The sequence below is a fragment of the Tamandua tetradactyla genome, chromosome X (assembly GCF_023851605.1).
Source record: "Tamandua tetradactyla isolate mTamTet1 chromosome X, mTamTet1.pri, whole genome shotgun sequence".
NCBI classification, from domain to species: domain Eukaryota; kingdom Metazoa; phylum Chordata; class Mammalia; order Pilosa; family Myrmecophagidae; genus Tamandua; species Tamandua tetradactyla.
This window is the reverse complement of record NC_135353.1, coordinates 69,757,371-69,775,317: the sequence shown is the minus strand read 5'-3', so window position 1 is coordinate 69,775,317 and position 17,947 is coordinate 69,757,371. Positions and strand designations below refer to the sequence as shown.

Sequence of the window (17,947 nt, the reverse complement as noted above, 5' to 3'; positions counted from 1 at the left end):
AGGTTATCTGCCATTTTAAAATAAGGATCACCTTCCTTCCAGTTTGCAGTAACACATGCCTCATTTCTGTCTAGAGCATTGTCAGAGGTATTCCTAGAGTCCACAGTTCTACCAACCTCTCAAAGCATTCTAGGCCTTCTCTATCAAGCGCCTCACAACTCATCCAAAATCTTCCCCTTATCCATTTAAAAAGCCGTGCTAATGTGTTTGGTATTTGCAAACCCACAAGATTGGATCAGGATTAAAACGTGGCTTTCCTGGCGTACACAATACTTTCAAACTGACACACTCCCTCTCTCCTTCCTTGTAGTGCTCTTTCTCCGACCCTCCCTTCTCTCCAGGGCAGTGCCTGGTGGTAGATAGTGTGTTTGGGCATGTCAGCTGGCACTCAGTGTTTTATGTAAGTGGGTAGCCCTGGCATTTTGTCTGTACAAGGGATCACTCACAGTAGCTTCTTACACCTCTTGGGTCCCTGTTCTGGCCTGCCTCAGCTTCCCTCTCAGTGAATTCTAGCCCCTTAATTTTTTTTCTTTAAATAGTTTTATTGAGAAATCTTTACACACATATAGTCCATCCATAGTATACAATCAGCGATTCACAATATCTTCACATACTTGTGTTTTCATCACCATGATAATTTTTAGAACATTTGCATCACTCCAGAAAAAGAAATTTAAAAAAACTCATATATTCCATATCCCTTACCACTCCCTCACATTGACCACCAGTTTCCAAAACTACCCATTTTTTTACCCCTTATCATCCTAATAGTTATTTTTATCCTTACTCTCTATTCATCTTTCCATATCCTAGATAAAAGGGGCATCACACACAAGGTTTTCACAATCACATGGTCACCTTGTAAAAGCTATATATTTATACAATTATCTTCAAGAATGAAGGCTACTGAAATACAAGTCAACAGCTTCAGGTATTTCCCTCCAGTCACTCCAATACACCATGAACTGAAAAGGGTTAGCTATATAATGCATAAGAATAACCTGCACGATAACCTCTTGACTCTGAAATCTTTCAGCCACTAAAACTTTATTTTCTCATTTCTCTCTTCCCCGTTTTGGTCAATCCCACGATGCCAAGTCCCAACTTGTCCCTGGAGCCCTGTCCCACATTGATAGGGAGATTTACACCCCTGAGAGTCACGTCCCATCTAGGGAGGAGGGCAGTGAGTTTACCTGCCGAGTTGGCTTAGAGGGAGAGCTAGCCCCTTAATCTTAACGGTTACTGAGGATGAGGGTCTGTCTTCTGTAGCTGCTTGCTGCTTGTCAGAGGGTATAAGACCTACCTGGTGGAGTATAGAACTTTTGGCTACCTCATTTAGGTTGAGAGGGGAGGAATCTGGAGGGGCAATTGTAATGGCTGTGTGTCCACACATCAGCATTAGTTTGGTGTGAAAGGCTCCTAGTCTGGAAGGAGTAAACGTTTTTTAAAAAATGCAGGGACCAATCAATAGCAAAAGAAGGATAGAAGTGAGTGGGCTTTGGAGATGCATTAGCCAAGAGAGACTGGAGAAAAGGGAAGGGAGTGACAGTCCTTTAGGTCCAAGAGTGAATTCTAGCTGGGTAGCTCATTCCTGATCAACTGGTGAATGAGAGGGTGCATGTAGCAAGTTAAGGGGTGCAGGAATGAGGCGGTTGATTGGGATGTGACTTTAAGATGAAGTTCTGACTTATAGCTGGCCACATGTACTTTTAAAGAAGCCTAAGAGCAAAGTAGTGTAACTCACAAGTAAATTTGGTTATTTTTATGATATGTATCTTTTTTCTAAGAATAATTAAGGCAATGATTCTGTATTAGGACATAACATGGACAATGAGAATATTGTTAAGTCTTTAGGAATCTAATCTCTCAATATATGACTAAAATATCACGCAGATTTGTCTAACAGAAGGATAGAAATTACCTTCTAATTATTAGAATACTTCCTAAACACTTTCTATGTAATATGTTAAATTACTTTTACACTTCACCTTTACAAGGTGAAAGAACAAATTCTTTGTAACAGTCTCCTTTAAGAGTGAGGAGAGTTGTGTTTTGAAATAAAGGATTGTAAGGCCAGCATAAACATTTAGAGTACTCAGAAGGTTAAGAGAGAAGCACTGACACTAGAGTAACTTTCCAGAAACCTAAAACCTCTAGATGGGTCACTGGACCAGATAAGTCCTGAAACCTAGAAGGCCCAGTCTCTCCATGACATAAGAGGGTTCCATCTCCCTACTCCATATTACTGACAAACCCTTCCAACATGAAAAATTTAGAATGGCCATAGCCCAAACACCCCTAAAGAGAGGGGTGAGAAAGATCAAAAGTGATGGTGGAGTTATGGTGAGAAGATAGGATTTAACAAAGAAATATTATTACTGAATCATTAAATTGATATCTCTTTTAGTCTCCAGTATCTTAGAGCAGCTAGAATAAAAACCTAAAATTGTGGAATTGTAACCCATGCCAAACTCTGAAATCTATTCTACAACTAATTGTGGTGCTGTGCTTTGAAATTTATTGCTTTTATATATATATGTCAGTTTTCACAAAAAAAGAGAAAAAAGTCCATTGTGATGTTAAAAAAAATTTTATTCTTTCTAGCCTCCTATATTCTGGAGCAGCTAGAAGGAAAAATCTGCAAGGTTCATATTGACAAATTCTGGGATCTGTCCTGTAAGTATTTGTTGAAGAGTGCTTTGAAAACTATTGCATTTTCTTTCTTTGCGTTGTATTTATGTTATATTACACAATAAAAAAGTAAAAAAAAAAAAAAGAGAGAGATGCGTTGACTATGGCAGACGGAATTTATTTTCATAAACTCTCTATAATTTTATATATCTATCCAGGGCTTGTAGTTAGCATTGACTACAAGCAAAACTCACTTTCTTAAACTCTCCACAACATTCTGTATCCATCTAGTGATTGTAGTCAGCAAAGACTACAAACAAAATTCCCTTTCTGAATACTAAATTCACTTTCTTAAACCTTCTGCAACTTTGCATATCCATTGGGGTCTCGTAGTCAGCAAGGACTACAATAAACAAAATTTACTTTCGTACTAGGAATATGTTAGTTCAAAAAATTAACATATTGCAAGACTGTGCTTTTAGGAGTTGAAGGTGAGTAAGGTCTGCTGGGAAGGCATTTTTAAAGATATGGGGACTATTTTGAAACTCTTGAAGCAGCACTACGTGAGCAGGTTGGGAATCTTCTCATTCGTCTTTGTCACTCAAAAACAAATAGATATTAAGAGTCAGGGTGAAAAAGGATACGAAAAATGTGTCTTTGAGATTTTGGCTTGAAAACCTGAATGCAAACCGAGGCTTTGGGGATTCTAAGAATCCTTGATTTTGTAGGGGCCTCAGGGCAAACAATGGGGTAAACGCCAGTCAGTTCTGGCCTTATGGTGGCTCCTGTGGAGTGAAAAAGTTCTCTCCCTTGAACGGGGGCGGGTCATTCAGGGACAGCAGGAAATTGATGGAACACTAGAGTATCCCCAAGCCTACAAAGGAGAGAGGTCGTGAAGATTTGAGTGTTGGCTTTACCGTCAACCCCCATAACCAAGCAAGTTTGGAGTGGAGGTAGCTCCAGAATGGCAGTTCAGAACAGAGTCCATGGATCTAGTATTTAATTTTAAAATTAATAATCTTACCTGCCATGTTGAGTGGTATCCGAGGCTCCTTTAAGTCGTTGATCAGGTGTGAAGTCAGCGGAGCCATATGTGATTTCAGGTACTTTCAGTTTTCTTCACCTGCCATGAGCAGGGCTTGAGAGGCTGTCCTGCCCCCCACCCCCACCCCACTTCAGGAGACAGTGCAGTCCCTGGTCGCAATGCCCATGTTGGTGGCACTTGGGACAAGGCCCCAGTGGGTCATGAGGTCAAGGGTTGTCTCAAGGTCCCCTGACCCATAGTTGAAGCAAGGCCCTTGAGGCTTGGAACCATGATTCGGGTGACAGCGTGCTTTTAACAATGACTCAAGGAGACAGGGTGCTTTTAACAATGACTGCCACAAGCTGAACCTGTTCTTTGGTTTTCTGCTTCCCTCTCATTGCCTTCTTCTCCTTGGCCTTTCCCCAATTGTTAAAGACAGAAAAGACAGTTTCTAACAGCTTATTAGTGGGAATTTTCAGGCCCATGGAGAGCTTTTTCAGCTTTTTCCAAATGTCAAGGGCAGACTGGGGGATATAATGGTGCCTGGCAAAATTGGACTTTCCTGGGAATCCAGACTCACATCAGTAAACTTTTTTAGGGCTTCTACTAATTTCCCCTCAAACAGAGCCAGGTTTTCCTCTTCGTCCTGAGTGATCTTCTTTGGCTTTTTACAATTAACCAGCTCAGTGTATATTTTCTCATGCCTTTGAGCAAACAAGTTTTAAAAGGTGATCATTAAGATGAGCTCTTCTAATTGAAATTGAGATATGGGCATAGCACAAGCTACCAGTCCCTCTCAGGTCCTTGTCTAGATAGAAAGCTATAAATATCTGGGCATAGGGAATTTCTGACTACTTTTCCTGTCTTTTACAGACTGGAGGATGGTGTGTCATTGAGAGTTTCATTGGAGGGCTATGTTTCCATACCGTTTAGCTTATTTTGATTTTGTCATTTCCCATTTTCTCTGGAAAAGGAAGTAGAGGAGTTTACAGGTACAGCAACTTGAACCCTGCCCTTGCCTGGAAAGATTGCAAGAAATGCTCTTGGAAAGCCTCCTTCGTGAGATTCTGGACCTATGCTTCTGAGGGAGATCCCAAACACAGGTCAGGTACTTAAACCCCTCTCTGGAAGAGTTCCAGGACAATGCTCTTGAGGAGTTGGGGGCTCAAACTCCGCTCTTTCCTGAGAGATACCTGGATTTCTGCTTCCTGGTGGTTCCAGAAAACGGGTCAGGGATTTTAACCCCATCCTAGCCTGAAAGAATTCCAGGACTATGCTCTTGAGGAGTCAGAGACTCAAGCCTGGACAGCCTCTTAGCTGAGAGATGTCTGGACCTATACTTCCAGGGAACTTCCAAGCATGGGTAAGGAACTTTAGCAAGACCTTTGCTCAGAAGGATTCCAGATAAATGCTCTCGAGGAGTTGTAGATTCAAATGACCTCCACCAGTCCAATGCCTTGGAGACACAGGCAGTGAAGTCACTGGTCATCTCTGGGATGTTCTTCACCATGAGATGTCTAGATCTATGCTCCTGAAGGAGTGCACCCCATGCAAGAGAAGCCTAGAGCAATGCTCTCAAGAATAACTTTGTACTATAATTTCCTGATTTCTGAGAGTTAAAAAGTGAGCATGTACTAGAAAAGCTTTATATTCAGCCCCAGTGGATCTCAATAAACTATGAAGACATGGAGGGGAGACACTTCCACTGGAAAATATTCAGTTATCATAAGCACAGATCAGAGGTGACACCCTAGAATGTCAAAGAGAACACCTTGTTTGGTACAAGAATCCTTAGCCCATAAGCTTGTGTTACAAAACATGGGATGTCTCAAAAAACATTGAAAGTCAGACAGAGGAAAAAGAAGGAAACTTTCATGAAGCAGGAAAGAGGACCTCGGAAAAGAGGAACAGATTTAGCAGGAGGAAGGGTCTACATCCCCAGAGGAAAGGAGAGGGGGGAGTGTGGGGAAGTTTCAGGGAGCTGAAGAGAGAGAGAGAAAGAGAAAGAGAGAGAGAGAGAGAGTGAGACAGTGAGAGTGAGACTTGACTTGGCATCAATGTGACTTTAAAAAAAAATTTTATTAATAAAACCAATCAACATAAAATATGAACATCCTTTCTTGTCACATGGTTGTATATTCATCATCATGGTCATTTCTTAGACATTTGCATCAATTCAGAAAAAGAAATAAAAAGAAAACAAGAAAAAATATTCATACATACCCCTCCCTTTCATTGATCACTAGCATTTCAATCTACTAAATTTATTTTAACATTTGTTCCCACTATTATTTACTTATTTTTAATCCATCCGTTTGACTCTTGCATGACACCGGGAAAATGCTCCAGTCAGGTCTCAAGGGCAGCATCACCCACCACAATGCGTCTCCTTGAATCTTCATGGCGTGAAGATGGGCTCCTGCCACCTCCAAGGAGGGAGCCAGAGAATTCAAAGGAAACTGAGTTTATATCCTGGAGGAGCCGGATCAGAGTCCCCAGATTCCTAGAGACACAGAACTGAGCCAAATGAGAAGCAAAAGCAAAAGCACGTGGCCAAGGCTCCCAGTCAGTAGCCATGACTTACCAATCCAGTTGGTCAGAGAGGAGAAATGTCTTCTGGGTGGCTTGCCAAAATATGTTTCTGGATTTGAGTCTAGGCTCTTGGCCATGCCATGAGAAAGAATTCAAGGGCATAGCACAAAGTAAGCAGGTAGAAAATTTATTAAATATGTATGCAGAGAAGGAACATGTGCGCCCTGTTGCAAACAAAGAGATGAGGGGCAAGAGGCCTTGGCACTGTGGGGTCATCTGCCTTTATTGCTTAGCTTTACTTACTCCCCCTCTCCCTTGTTCAGGTCTTTCTCTTAATCTGCCTACTCTCCAGAGCAGTGCTTGGTAAAAGATACCGCATTTGGGTGGGTTGGCTACTGCCAGGTGGTTTACATAATTGGGTAGTCCCATGAATGTTGTTTGTGCAGGGTGGGCCCTCCAAACCTTGATTCACATCCTTGCTCAAGGGTTTTATGCTGGGTTGAAAAGCCGTGGTGTTCCAGTTTGCTGGCTGCCGGAATGCAATATACCAGAAACGGAATGGCTTTTAAAAAGGGGAATTTAATAAGTTGCTAGTTTACAGTTTTAAGGCCAAGAAAATGTCCCAAGTAAAACACGTCTATAGAAATGTCCCATCTAAGGCATCCAGGAATAGAAACCTTGGTTCAAGGAGGCCGATGAAGTTCAGGGTTTCTCTCTCAAGTGGAAGGGCACGTGGTGAACACAGTCAGGGTTTCTCTCTCATCTGGAAGGGCACATGGTGAACACGATCAGGGTTCCTCTCTCATCTGGAAGGCAGATGGCGACCACGGCGTCATCTGCTAGCTTCTTCTCCTGGCTTCCTGTTTCATGAAGCTCCCCGGGTGGCATTTTCCTTCTTCATCTCCAAAAGTCTCTGGCTTGTGGGCTCTCTGCTTCTCGTGGCTATGTCGTTCTTCTCTGCTTTCTCTGAATCTCCTTCTTTCTCCAAAATGTTTCCTCTTTTATAGGACTCGAGTAAACCAATAAAGACCCACCCAAATGGATGGAGACATGTCGTCACACAATCCAGTTTAACAACCACTCTTGATTAAATCAGGTCTCCAAGGAGATGATCTGATTACAGTTTCAAACATACAGTATTGGATAGGGATTATTCTGCCTTTATGAAATGGAATTTAGATTAGAACATGGCTTTTCTAGGGGACATACATCCTTTCAAACCAGCACACGTTTTTTTGTTTGTTTGTTTGCTTGTTTCATTCTTTACAACATTTTAATCTGAATGTTAACAAATTTAAAAAATGCTAACATGTCAACAAAAACGAAATAAATTGTGACTTCTCCTGGCTTCCTCTTTCATGAAGCTCCCCGGGAGGCATTTTCCTTCTTCATCTCCAAAGGTCTCTGGCTTGTGGGCTCTCTGCTTCTCATGGCTATGTCGTTCTTCTCTGCTTTCTCTGAATCTCCTTCTTTCTCCAAAATGTTTCCTCTTTTATAGGACTCGAGGAAATCAATCAAGACCCACCCAAATGGATGGAGATATGTCGTCACACTATCCAGTTTAACAACCACTCTTGATTAAATCAGGTCTCCAAGGAGATGATCTGATTACAGTTTCAAACATACAGTATTGGATAGGGATTATTCTGCCTTTATGAAATGGAATTTAGATTAAAACATGGCTTTTCTAGGGGACATACATCCTTTCAAACCAGCACACGTTTTTTTTTGTTTGTTTGTTTGCTTGCTTCATTCTTTAAAACATTTTAATCCGAATGTTAACAAATTTAAAAAATGCTAACATGTCAACAAAAACGAAATAAATTGTGAAGTACATTGCAACAAGTGAGTATAGAACTATGGTCAACTTTTGGGGTTTCTTTTCTGACACTTGAAAACCATTTGAAAACTAGTTTCAACTTACTGTGACGTTTGCGACAACTATTTGCCTTCATTTCTACAATTTTACATCAATTACATGATTATTCTTTTTAACAGAGGAGGAAAGTTAAGTATCATTTATGTTTCAGAATGACATAACTATTGCAAGAATATCACTGACAAACCCTGGCAGAAACCCTCAAGGAACATTGTTCCTTGTTTTCTGAGAGAGTGTTTCATTTTAAAGCAAATTGCCATTACAATCTGCCTTCCAACATATTTACTTATAGATAATGCAGGTAGAAACCGAGGGCAAAATTAAGTTGCTTTCATACATGCTCATAGGAAACTTGAACAAAATTCCTGAATCTGCCTAATTATGTGATAGAGCAAGATGCCATTTAAATGCCATCCATTGTATTCTCAAAACAAATATGCCTGAGTGGACTCACTCATTTTCTTCCCTTCGAGACAATATTTTCAGCTGCTTGGAAAATAAGTGATCTGGCAGAAGGCTTGAGTACAGCCTGTTAGATTAAAGCACAGAGGTGAATGTTCATAATTGAAGGGAAATTGACTTTCTACTGGAGAAAGAATGACATATTCATACTTTACATTGAGCACTAAACAGCACGAGAAGACAAAGTTTGAAAACTTCATTCTCAGCATGCTTTCCTCTTTGAAAATCACAGGCATGTGTGATGGTGCACTATATGAACATAAACAGCCACACTTCACTTATCTCAACCCAGTCCTTTCCTGGCTGCACAGGCTACATTCTACCTGTTGGCTCATTTGTTTTTTCGTTGTTGTAATGTTTCTTTTCATTGTGAAATATAACATATATGCAAAACAGCTATAAATTTCCAATACACTTTAACAAGATGTTACAGAGCAGATTTTTAATAATCATTTTAATTGTGAACTATAACATATATACAAAAAAAGCAATAAGTTCTCAAGTACATTTGAACAAGTAGGTTAAAACAGATTTTAAAGTTTGGTATGGGTTACCGTCCCACATTTTTCGTGTTTTCTTCTAGCTGCTCCGAGACATTGAAGACCAACAGAAACAGAAATAGAATGATTCAGCAGTCGTACTCATGTGTTAAATCCTATCTCCTCTGTTATACTCCTGATTCTCTTTAAATAACATATAACATATATACATATATGTGTGTGTGTGTGTGTGTGTGTGTGTATATATACTAAATTTCAAAGTACATCACAACAATTAGTTGTAGAACAGATTTCAGAGTTTGGTATGGGTTACAATGCCACAATTTTGGCTTTTTCTTTCTAGCTGCTCTAAGCTACTGGAGGCTACAAGAAATATCAGTATAATGATTCAGCACTCATACTCGTTTGTCAAACTCGGCCTTCTCTATGCAACTCCACTACCACCTTTGATCTTTCTCCCTCTCTTTCAGGGGTATTTGGGTCACGTCCATTCTAACTTTTTCATGTTGCAAGGGGCTGTCGATAATATGGAGTAGGGAAATGGAACTAGTTGATATTCTAGAAGGGCTGGCCCCTCAGCATTTCAGGACTTATTCGGTCTGTTGGCTCGTTGTTTTACATGGAATAAACACCCCCGGGAAGAAGTGAGTCCTTTCCCCTGTGCCGATCTCATCTGTAAGAGGACAGCACCGAATCTCGGTGGTCAGGACAGAGCACATGAGAGTGAAGCAGATATGGGGTTAAGTTCTGGTTCCATTTCCTCCCAGCACAGTGGTGTCCAAGTTTCCCCATCATGCGCTCAGATATGAAAACAATTCAGAAGATCTTTATCTCTGGGTAACTGGTCTGGCCGTCCTCATTGGCTTCATCCTTCATCTACACCTGGCTTTGTCTAGTCCAGTACACTGTCTGTCCCCTTAAGTACTCAGCCTCTCAGGTTTGCTTTGCCTGCCATCCTATCATTCTCCATCATAAATTGGCTTATTCACAGCTGGATGGTACTGTTCTCCTGTTGAACGGAAACCATCTCACAGACACCAACTTCAGGAAAAGTCACTCTGTGACTATAATGAAGCGAGAAAAGTATAAGACCACTGTGCAAACCACAAAAATAATCAAACACCCCTTCTCCTGGCTACTGTGAGTGACTTGTTTCTTTACCAAATACATCCTTAGCCTTGCTGTATTCTTCCCTCCTTCTAGATAAAATTCACTAAGATACCCACTCTGAATTATTCTTGCTTCTTGACAACACCACCACCAGAGCACACCTGACTTTCCTGATGTCGCCACGTGCCTGTCCATTTGAGAGAGAAACCCCAAACATCCTCGACCTTCTTGAACCAAAGTGTCTCTCCCTGGATGCCTTAATTTGGACATTTTTATAGCCTTGCCTTAATTTGGACATTTTCATGGGGTTAGAACTGTAAACGTGGAACTTATTAAATCCCCCTTTTGAAAAGCTGTTCCGGTTCTGGTATATCGCATTCTGGCACCTTACTAACTAAACATTGGGACTGTGTACCCAGGTGTTCACCTTTCTAATTGATTTGTTTATAGGTGAGATTGAAAACTGATCTGAAAGTGATAAATGCATTGTTCAAGGACAGGGATTGGACCGTGCCCATTTATATGTACTCCTTAAGCTCACTGTGAACATTAATAATCCTTGACTCATAAAATGGTAAATTCCCATTCAGTACAACAACCATACCAGAAGTGCAGTATATTATGCGTCATTAGCACGTATTAGATATCTGAGTTTATACTCAATAGAATACATGAAGTGCTTATCACAGTGCATGTTACCAAGTGACTCCTGTCTCCTTCCCCATCTGACCCCAGCCTCAGGTGTCCCTTCTAATTAAATTGAAATATACTTTCCAGGAGGCAAGAGAGCCCAGCTTGATTTCTAATCCTTATTTACCTTCAGCAGATCACTTAAGGCCTTATGTTTTCATTTCATCTCTTTTATGGCATAAGGGAATTGGTCCATATTACCTCTTCTCCAAAGGCACCCTAAATCTATGATTTCAACTCGAGAGAAAAAGCATCCAGCATACTCCATCAGGACCCTCGGGACCTGACAGAGGGCATTTCCCATGTGAATAATCTGCTAAAGCAGCTTTCCTTAAACCATGCTCTTTGGTTGGAAAGAGTATCCTCGTACATGTGCATTCATTTCAAAACCACCAAGAATAAACCACAAGAGCCTCAAAATAATGATTATATTCATTATTTTATTGTCAAATTAGAAATAAAAATAAACTGTGAGAAGTTGCTAGGGCATACAACTTCATGAAGATTATGGAGCAATGGAGGCACCCGTTGTGGAAAGTTAAATGTGGCTTATCCTGTAGGGAGTGCAAGGGCTACAAACACAAAGGTCATCGATGGTGAGACTACTGACAGCATCAACCATCTGGAATTTGCGCACCAATGGGAGTTTTAAAATGAAAGTAATGGAGCGTTGGCTAACCCTGACCTCTGAGGTAGGAAGTATGGGTGAGAGAACAGAAAAAGATACCTAAATTCTCTACAAACATGTTACTTTACAAAAAACAAGCCTATAACCAAAACATGCAGGTCATGCTCAAATTTGCTCTTGCAAGGAGACCCTCGGTTTATGATGTTTGGATACATTCTTTCTCCTGCTGGATAGCTGGGGGGGGGGGGGATAAATTATTAAGAGGGTGTTTTCCTAAGATTAAGTTCAGTTTCTTCAAAAAGAGCTCCCTGCCAAGCAATGGAAGGTTACCATACATGCTTTAAAGTTATAACACCAAAGCACTGCTCACAAATCCTCACAGTGAGCTGTGTGTGTGTGTGTGTGCCAGTGTGTTTCTTTGGGTGCGTGTTAATCCCCTGAACATTCACTGGAATCTATATCAGCTGTTTTGTAATTTTTCCACAAGAGGTAGACTTATGGTGTTACCATTTTTTCCATAGATTACTCTGAGACTGAGGAGCTAGTTAAGCATTTTCTTCAGATTTATCTATCACTATACAATTAAGAAATTATATCCTTTCAGACAAATTTAACTAACTTTGGAACCCTCAAATATAATGTCATGACAAAAAGCGCCCCTTAGCTTTTGTGAATATACTTTTTCCAGCAGGCTGTAACTCCAGAAAACAAAACTTTTCCCTTGAGCCTGGGAGCCTTGAGTATACCCAAGATCTAAACTTGCACTTCCACCTCATCTTCTTATCAGGCAGAGGAAGCAAAAACTACAGTTCACCTGGTTCTTTAGGGATCAGATCATGGACCCCAACTGCTAGATGCAGAAAAATGCCAAACAACCACCAAGTGGACAAAACTGAGATTTTTCTAGCGCTATGTCCGATGTTTCAAGATAGGTTTTAAGGTGGTATTAGTAATTTTCCAAGAAGGAACTAGGTGTTTTGTCCCCCCATTGCTACTAGGGCCTATTATGTAAGAATCGCTTATATAATCCAAGTCAGAAGACAATTTCATATTTTTAGCTATTTTGTTAAATACAATGCTACTCTAATTATTGCTTACTTTGTCACAAAATTTACTTAGAAGAGTTTATTTACTGAACTTGCACCACTGATTGGCCTTATTAGAAACCCCCGTGACTTAGTTTCCTTCAAGGGGAGAGTATTTTTTCTTCGGTATTAGTTTTCTTCAGTTTTGACCTGCCAAACTTTCCCAGTTCGGACAAGTCTGGCTTATCACTCGTCTTTCCTAAAAGAAAAAAACAAAACATTTTTAAAAGCTTAACTGGCATAACTATGCTCAAACTAAGGACTCACACCCAAAAATCCTCACACTTGCCATCAGTGTGTATTTTACTTTCTGATTTTCAATAGGAAAATACCAACAGAGATCAGAAAAGTCAGGTTTTTATTAGTATACTTTCAATTCCACATCATCACTCTGCTTCTAACAGGCAGTAGCTGCCTTTTAATCAGGATGCACAAGAAACTAACATGCTCTAGAAACCAGCAGCTAAAACGTCCGACTCTTTTAAAATGACATCAAAGGTAAAATGGAGGTGATAAAAGCCCAAGAGCAGGTAGGGATAAAAAAGAAAATTAAGGACTGGGTTGAACCAGTTAGTTATTAAGCAACTTCACTTTCTATTCAATACTTTGGGGCGGGGGCGTTTTATTACTTGGGGGTAGGGAGCCGGAAATAAAAAGCATGGCTTAAGTTGAACTAGGTTCTTTCCATTTTGACCTGACCGAAGACAGTAGACTAAAAGAGAAACAATAGGACAATAAAAGAGGGAAGGGATCTGATCAGGAAATAACTAATGACATGTCTCACAACAAGGTCCTGGTGCCACTGGCTTGTAACTGCTCTAAGAAATGAACAACTAATTAGGATCAGGCCTGGCACAAGAGCAGAACTGGACAGACCAAATACAGTTGTCTTATTGCACCACTTTCTCTGTCTCCAAAAGCAGAGGCAAGGACATGAGGCTTAGAGGTGCGTGGCCGTCCGTGGTCAGGATGAATGCCTGGTACCCCGGAAACATTCCATTTATCCCGAACTGACCATAGGACATCCTAGAAACTGGAAAGCAGAGGTCTCCTGCGCATGCCTAGCTCCACCCTCGCGGGGTAGGAGCCGTCCAGGGCCCAGAGTAGAATAGAGGCCGCCCAATCAGCTAGAGTCCTGAATATGCCTCCATCCAGTCGAGGTCACCCCAAAATCTCTGCTGAGCGATCAGACTGCAATCTGCAAAGCTAGGGAAACCAGGACCAACCTTAACGACAGGGCTGGTGCACTGACTTTCAGGAGCAATTTGCATACATCTTTTAATGACTACCGCTGTGGGCGCCCAGCCTAATGGCTTCCAGGGGGAGGGAGAGAGGGGCGGCTTCGTCTTCGCAGCCTCGGAGCTGTAGCTACCGCGGCGGCGGGGTCGGCTCTGGGCGTCCACTCCCTCGGCCTTCCCCGCCCCACCCCCGGGGGATCCGGCTTCGGGGCGGAAGATGCGGCAGGAAGACAGAAGCACAGACTCACCCTGTGGCAGCGCAGATTTCCAAGGCCAGCCGGACACCGGCCCCTCCAGCGTGCGAAGACCCGACACACCGCACCCGCAGCCCCCGGGCGTTCGCCTCCTCTGGCTCCCGGAGGGGCCGCTGGTCCTCACCTGAAGACGTGAACACAGTTAAGAGACAACTGCCCGGTGCGTGCAGCTCCTCACTCTGCGCTAGGGTAGCGTTCCCGCGCAGAGCTCTGCAGTTATAAGTCCCGGGCGGGCACCCTGGGCAGGAACCCCGGGCCCCGCCCAGCTTTCCCTGATTGGCCGAGAGCCCGCGAGCTCGCCTCCCGGCTCTACCTGGACTTTCCTCTTGTGGGCCTCCGCCCACTCTCTCCCCAAAGCTTAAGACCTCACCCGGGCAACCGTGCTTGATGATATCATCAGGGCCCGCCTCCCAGACGCCGCTACAGCCTTCTGATTGGCCGAAGGACCGCGGGAGCACTCCTCTGCCCCTCCCACTGCTTTGGTAACCATCCTTGTCATTAAAGTATTGATTCCACCCTTGACTGTGTAAGTGTTGAACTGAGAGAGAGCAGATGGAAGGTACATGGAGGGAGGCGAAAGACACATAGCTGCTAAGTGAATATTCATATAGATGGGAGATGGGAAAAATAAGTGCTCTTCTGGAGTAGTTTTGCCCTCCATTTCGAAAACACCTAATGCCGGACTGCTTCTCTAATCACTAGATTCACTTTCCAATTTAGAGGAGTTTTGTTTTTTTCAATCAGCCAGGGATTGAGACTTAGGGCCCTGAATCCATTTATTAATTGAAAAACAGATAGCACTGAATCTCTGCTGTAGCAGCTACATTTATGGGGAAAAGTAAAAGAGGAAATTTTATGGCAGAGCCTAGAGCAGAACGGAAGCATGCTGCATGGCATACTTATATGCATTTACTAAGTGAAGAAACTGAAGCCCGGAGAAGGAAAGGGATAATGTTGAGGTCTCATGGAAGAAGTTGCCACTCAACCTAAAATTGTGGAATTGTAACCCATACCATACTCTGAAATCTGCTCTAAAAGTAATCATTGCGATGTGCTTTCAAATGTATTGCTTTTAAATATTTATATTATTTTTCCCAAAAGAAGGAAGAAGGAGGCGACTGTGATGATAGATGCACAGCTCTCTGATGGTGTTGTGAATCACTGACTGTACACATTGTATGATTACATGGAATGTGAATATATAATATATATCAATAAAGACTTTAAAAGAAAAAAGAAGAAAGTACAAAGAAAGTATCGGTAGAGTCTCTTAGGGATCTGAAGGGAAGAAAAAATATATATACAGATATGTATGGAACTATTAAACTCACCCATCTGTGAAACCTCCCAACCACTGGGGACTTCCAGGAAACTAGGCCAGTTCCTGGATTTTGAGGCTTGCTCTTATGAAACTTACTTCTGTAGGGAAGAAGTTAAGACTACTTATAATAAGGCCCAAGAGTTGCTTACAAGAAGCCTGTTTGTTGCTCAGATGTGAACTTTCTGTCTCTAAACTCAACTCTGCATGGAAAATCGTTACCTTCCCCACTACGTGGTACAAACCATTGAGGGATGAAAACTTTCCTGACAGCATGGGGTATGACTTCCATGGATGAGTCTGGCCCTGGCTACCTGGGATCGATAATACCTTCCTGACCAAAAGGGGGAAATGAAGTGTAATAAAATAAGTCATCAGTGGCCAAGAGAGATCAAACGGAGTCAAGAGGCTGTTCTGGAGACAAGCTTCAGTTAGATAGTGCTAATTGTTATGGTTTGGTACGCTGCAATCAACTTCACTCCTGTTGACTCTTAAGAACGCCTAGGGCTCGAACTGAGACTCTATAACGGTTTCCTGCATTAGCTTTGCGTTCCTGGAACACACAATTCCCAGAGAATTCCTAGGTCAGATAAATCCTGAATCCCAGAGGGACCAGTCTCTCCAGGATTATCAGTTAATTACATTCTCCTATCCTTTAGTTTGGAAACCCCTTGCCAGCACTGAAAAGTAAGAACAGGCATTCTCCAAAGATCCCTATAGATGGGGTGAAGCTTTAAAGGAGGAGAAGGGATGACAGACATAATCTGATTTTACAAACAAGTGTGGCTGCTGAATCACCATATTAAAAAATCTCTTTCTAGCCTCCAGTTTCTGGAGCCACTGGGAGGAAAAATCTGAGATGACAGAATGGTAGCCTATTGACAAAATCTGAGGTCTGTTCTGTAATGACTTGTTGAAATGTGCTTTGAAAATTATTGCTTTTCCCTCTCTTCTGTATATATATATCTTTGTGTGTATATATATATTATACACTAAAAAGTTTTAAAAAAAAGGAAAAGAAAAGAAATAAGGTTACATGAGCAAGGAGTAAATCTCCAAGAGCAGAGCTACGTGATCTTCTTAGAAACCCTTAATAAATGTTTTGAAAGACAGCAGCTTTTTGTTTTCAGAGCCTCCAGCCTCTTCAGGAAAGACCTGTAGACAAGTTCAAAGACCTGCATTTCACTATGTACCTAATTTCTATCATGCTAAAATTGTTCCTGCTTCAAATGCCCAGTGTTTAACAAGAGTCCATGAAAATATTTCATCAAAGCTTTTCTTGCGTGTGGTCTCATACATATAGTACCTCTGTAAAATGAGAGGTCATTTTAAGATAGCACATCCAATAGGAGCACTATAGTGTGAAGTGGTTGTTTTTTGTCTTTTTTTGTTTGTTTGTTTTTTACATGGGCAGGTACCGGGAATCGAACCCGGGTCTCTGGCACGGCAGGCGAGAATTCTGTCACAGCCACCATCGCACGGCTTGGAAGTGGCTGTTTTCATAAGTGAAGAAAGCATATAGAAGCATAGTAAAACATGCTGGCCAAGTTAAATGCAGGCTCTCTGGGCTGTGGGTTGAGGATTGTGCGAGCGGGATAAGTGAGATAAGAAATCTCGTCTGCGCAGAGGAAGGTTGAGGTTGGGTTGAAGGCTGGAAGGGAAAATGAGTAAATCTGTCAGTGGTGAATGAGGAAGACGTGCAGTAAGCGAGCGAGCAGTCCCGATCTAAGTGTTGTGTTTGGAGAAAAGGCGATGTTAAGGGAAACAGTTTTACCATTGCAAATGAAAAAGTATAAGCAGCACCCGCGGGGATTCAGAATTGATAGAACAAACATACTCCCAATTTAACTTCCTTCTTTATGACCTATATCAAGGAATTTGTTGCTCTACATAACGGCGGCCCCAAAACACAGTACAGAAGTAGCGAGAAGTAAACTGTCAACCATTGATATCGACCCAAGCCCCTTGGCCTCTGAAAGCATTATTCCAATTCACCTCGATTTATCTGATTCTACTGGTCTCCAGGCTAACCCCTTGCCTTTTCTGTTTTGAAACAGAAACCTTCAAAATCCGCTATCCCGTTAATCACTCGGAAGCTGGGAGCAACCAATGAGAGCAGGCCCTGCCCCCACGCTACACTGGCTCAGCCAATGACAGAACCGCAGCCAACACTCACAGCGATTGGCCCAAAATGTGGAAAGCTTTATCTGGCGGAGCCAATAAGGGCTGTCCTGTGACGTTCTCAATTGGAGAAGGGGCAAGAAGGGGGCGTGGGTCTCTGCCTATTGTTTTTGCTTTTCATATCATCTGCTATTAACCGCAGCGATTTCAGATTCGAAATTCAGAGCTGGGAGTGGACGTCTCTCTTGCTTCTTCCATCAAATGAAGAGTGTGTTGGTGATGAACAAAGAAAAACGTTGATTTCCTGCGCTTTTTGCTCAATCTCTGTGAATATTGGTTTAATCTTTACACATCAAGCTCATGCGCCTGACCAAATAAAGCCAATCGCCTTAACCCGGCGTAGTGACAACTCCTACCCCAGTGCAGTGGCCAGTAAAACGGGATTCGTCTGTTCGCTGGCAGGTCACCACGCCCC

The 17,947-nt window shown here is 42.1% G+C and overlaps 2 long non-coding RNA genes across 2 annotated transcripts in view; one reads left to right on the top strand and one right to left on the bottom strand.

The window, feature by feature from the left end:
• The window catches only part of LOC143671143 (uncharacterized), a 132,920-nt gene that overhangs the window by 78,822 nt on the left and 36,151 nt on the right, over window positions 1–17,947 (top strand). The gene's annotated exons all lie outside the window — the stretch shown is intronic.
• On the bottom strand, window positions 11,780–14,413 carry LOC143670466 (uncharacterized). The gene is made up of 3 exons (XR_013169366.1): window positions 14,347–14,413; window positions 14,028–14,157; window positions 11,780–12,740 (listed from the first exon to the last, which is right to left on the bottom strand). It is a non-coding gene; the product is annotated as an uncharacterized LOC143670466 (long non-coding RNA).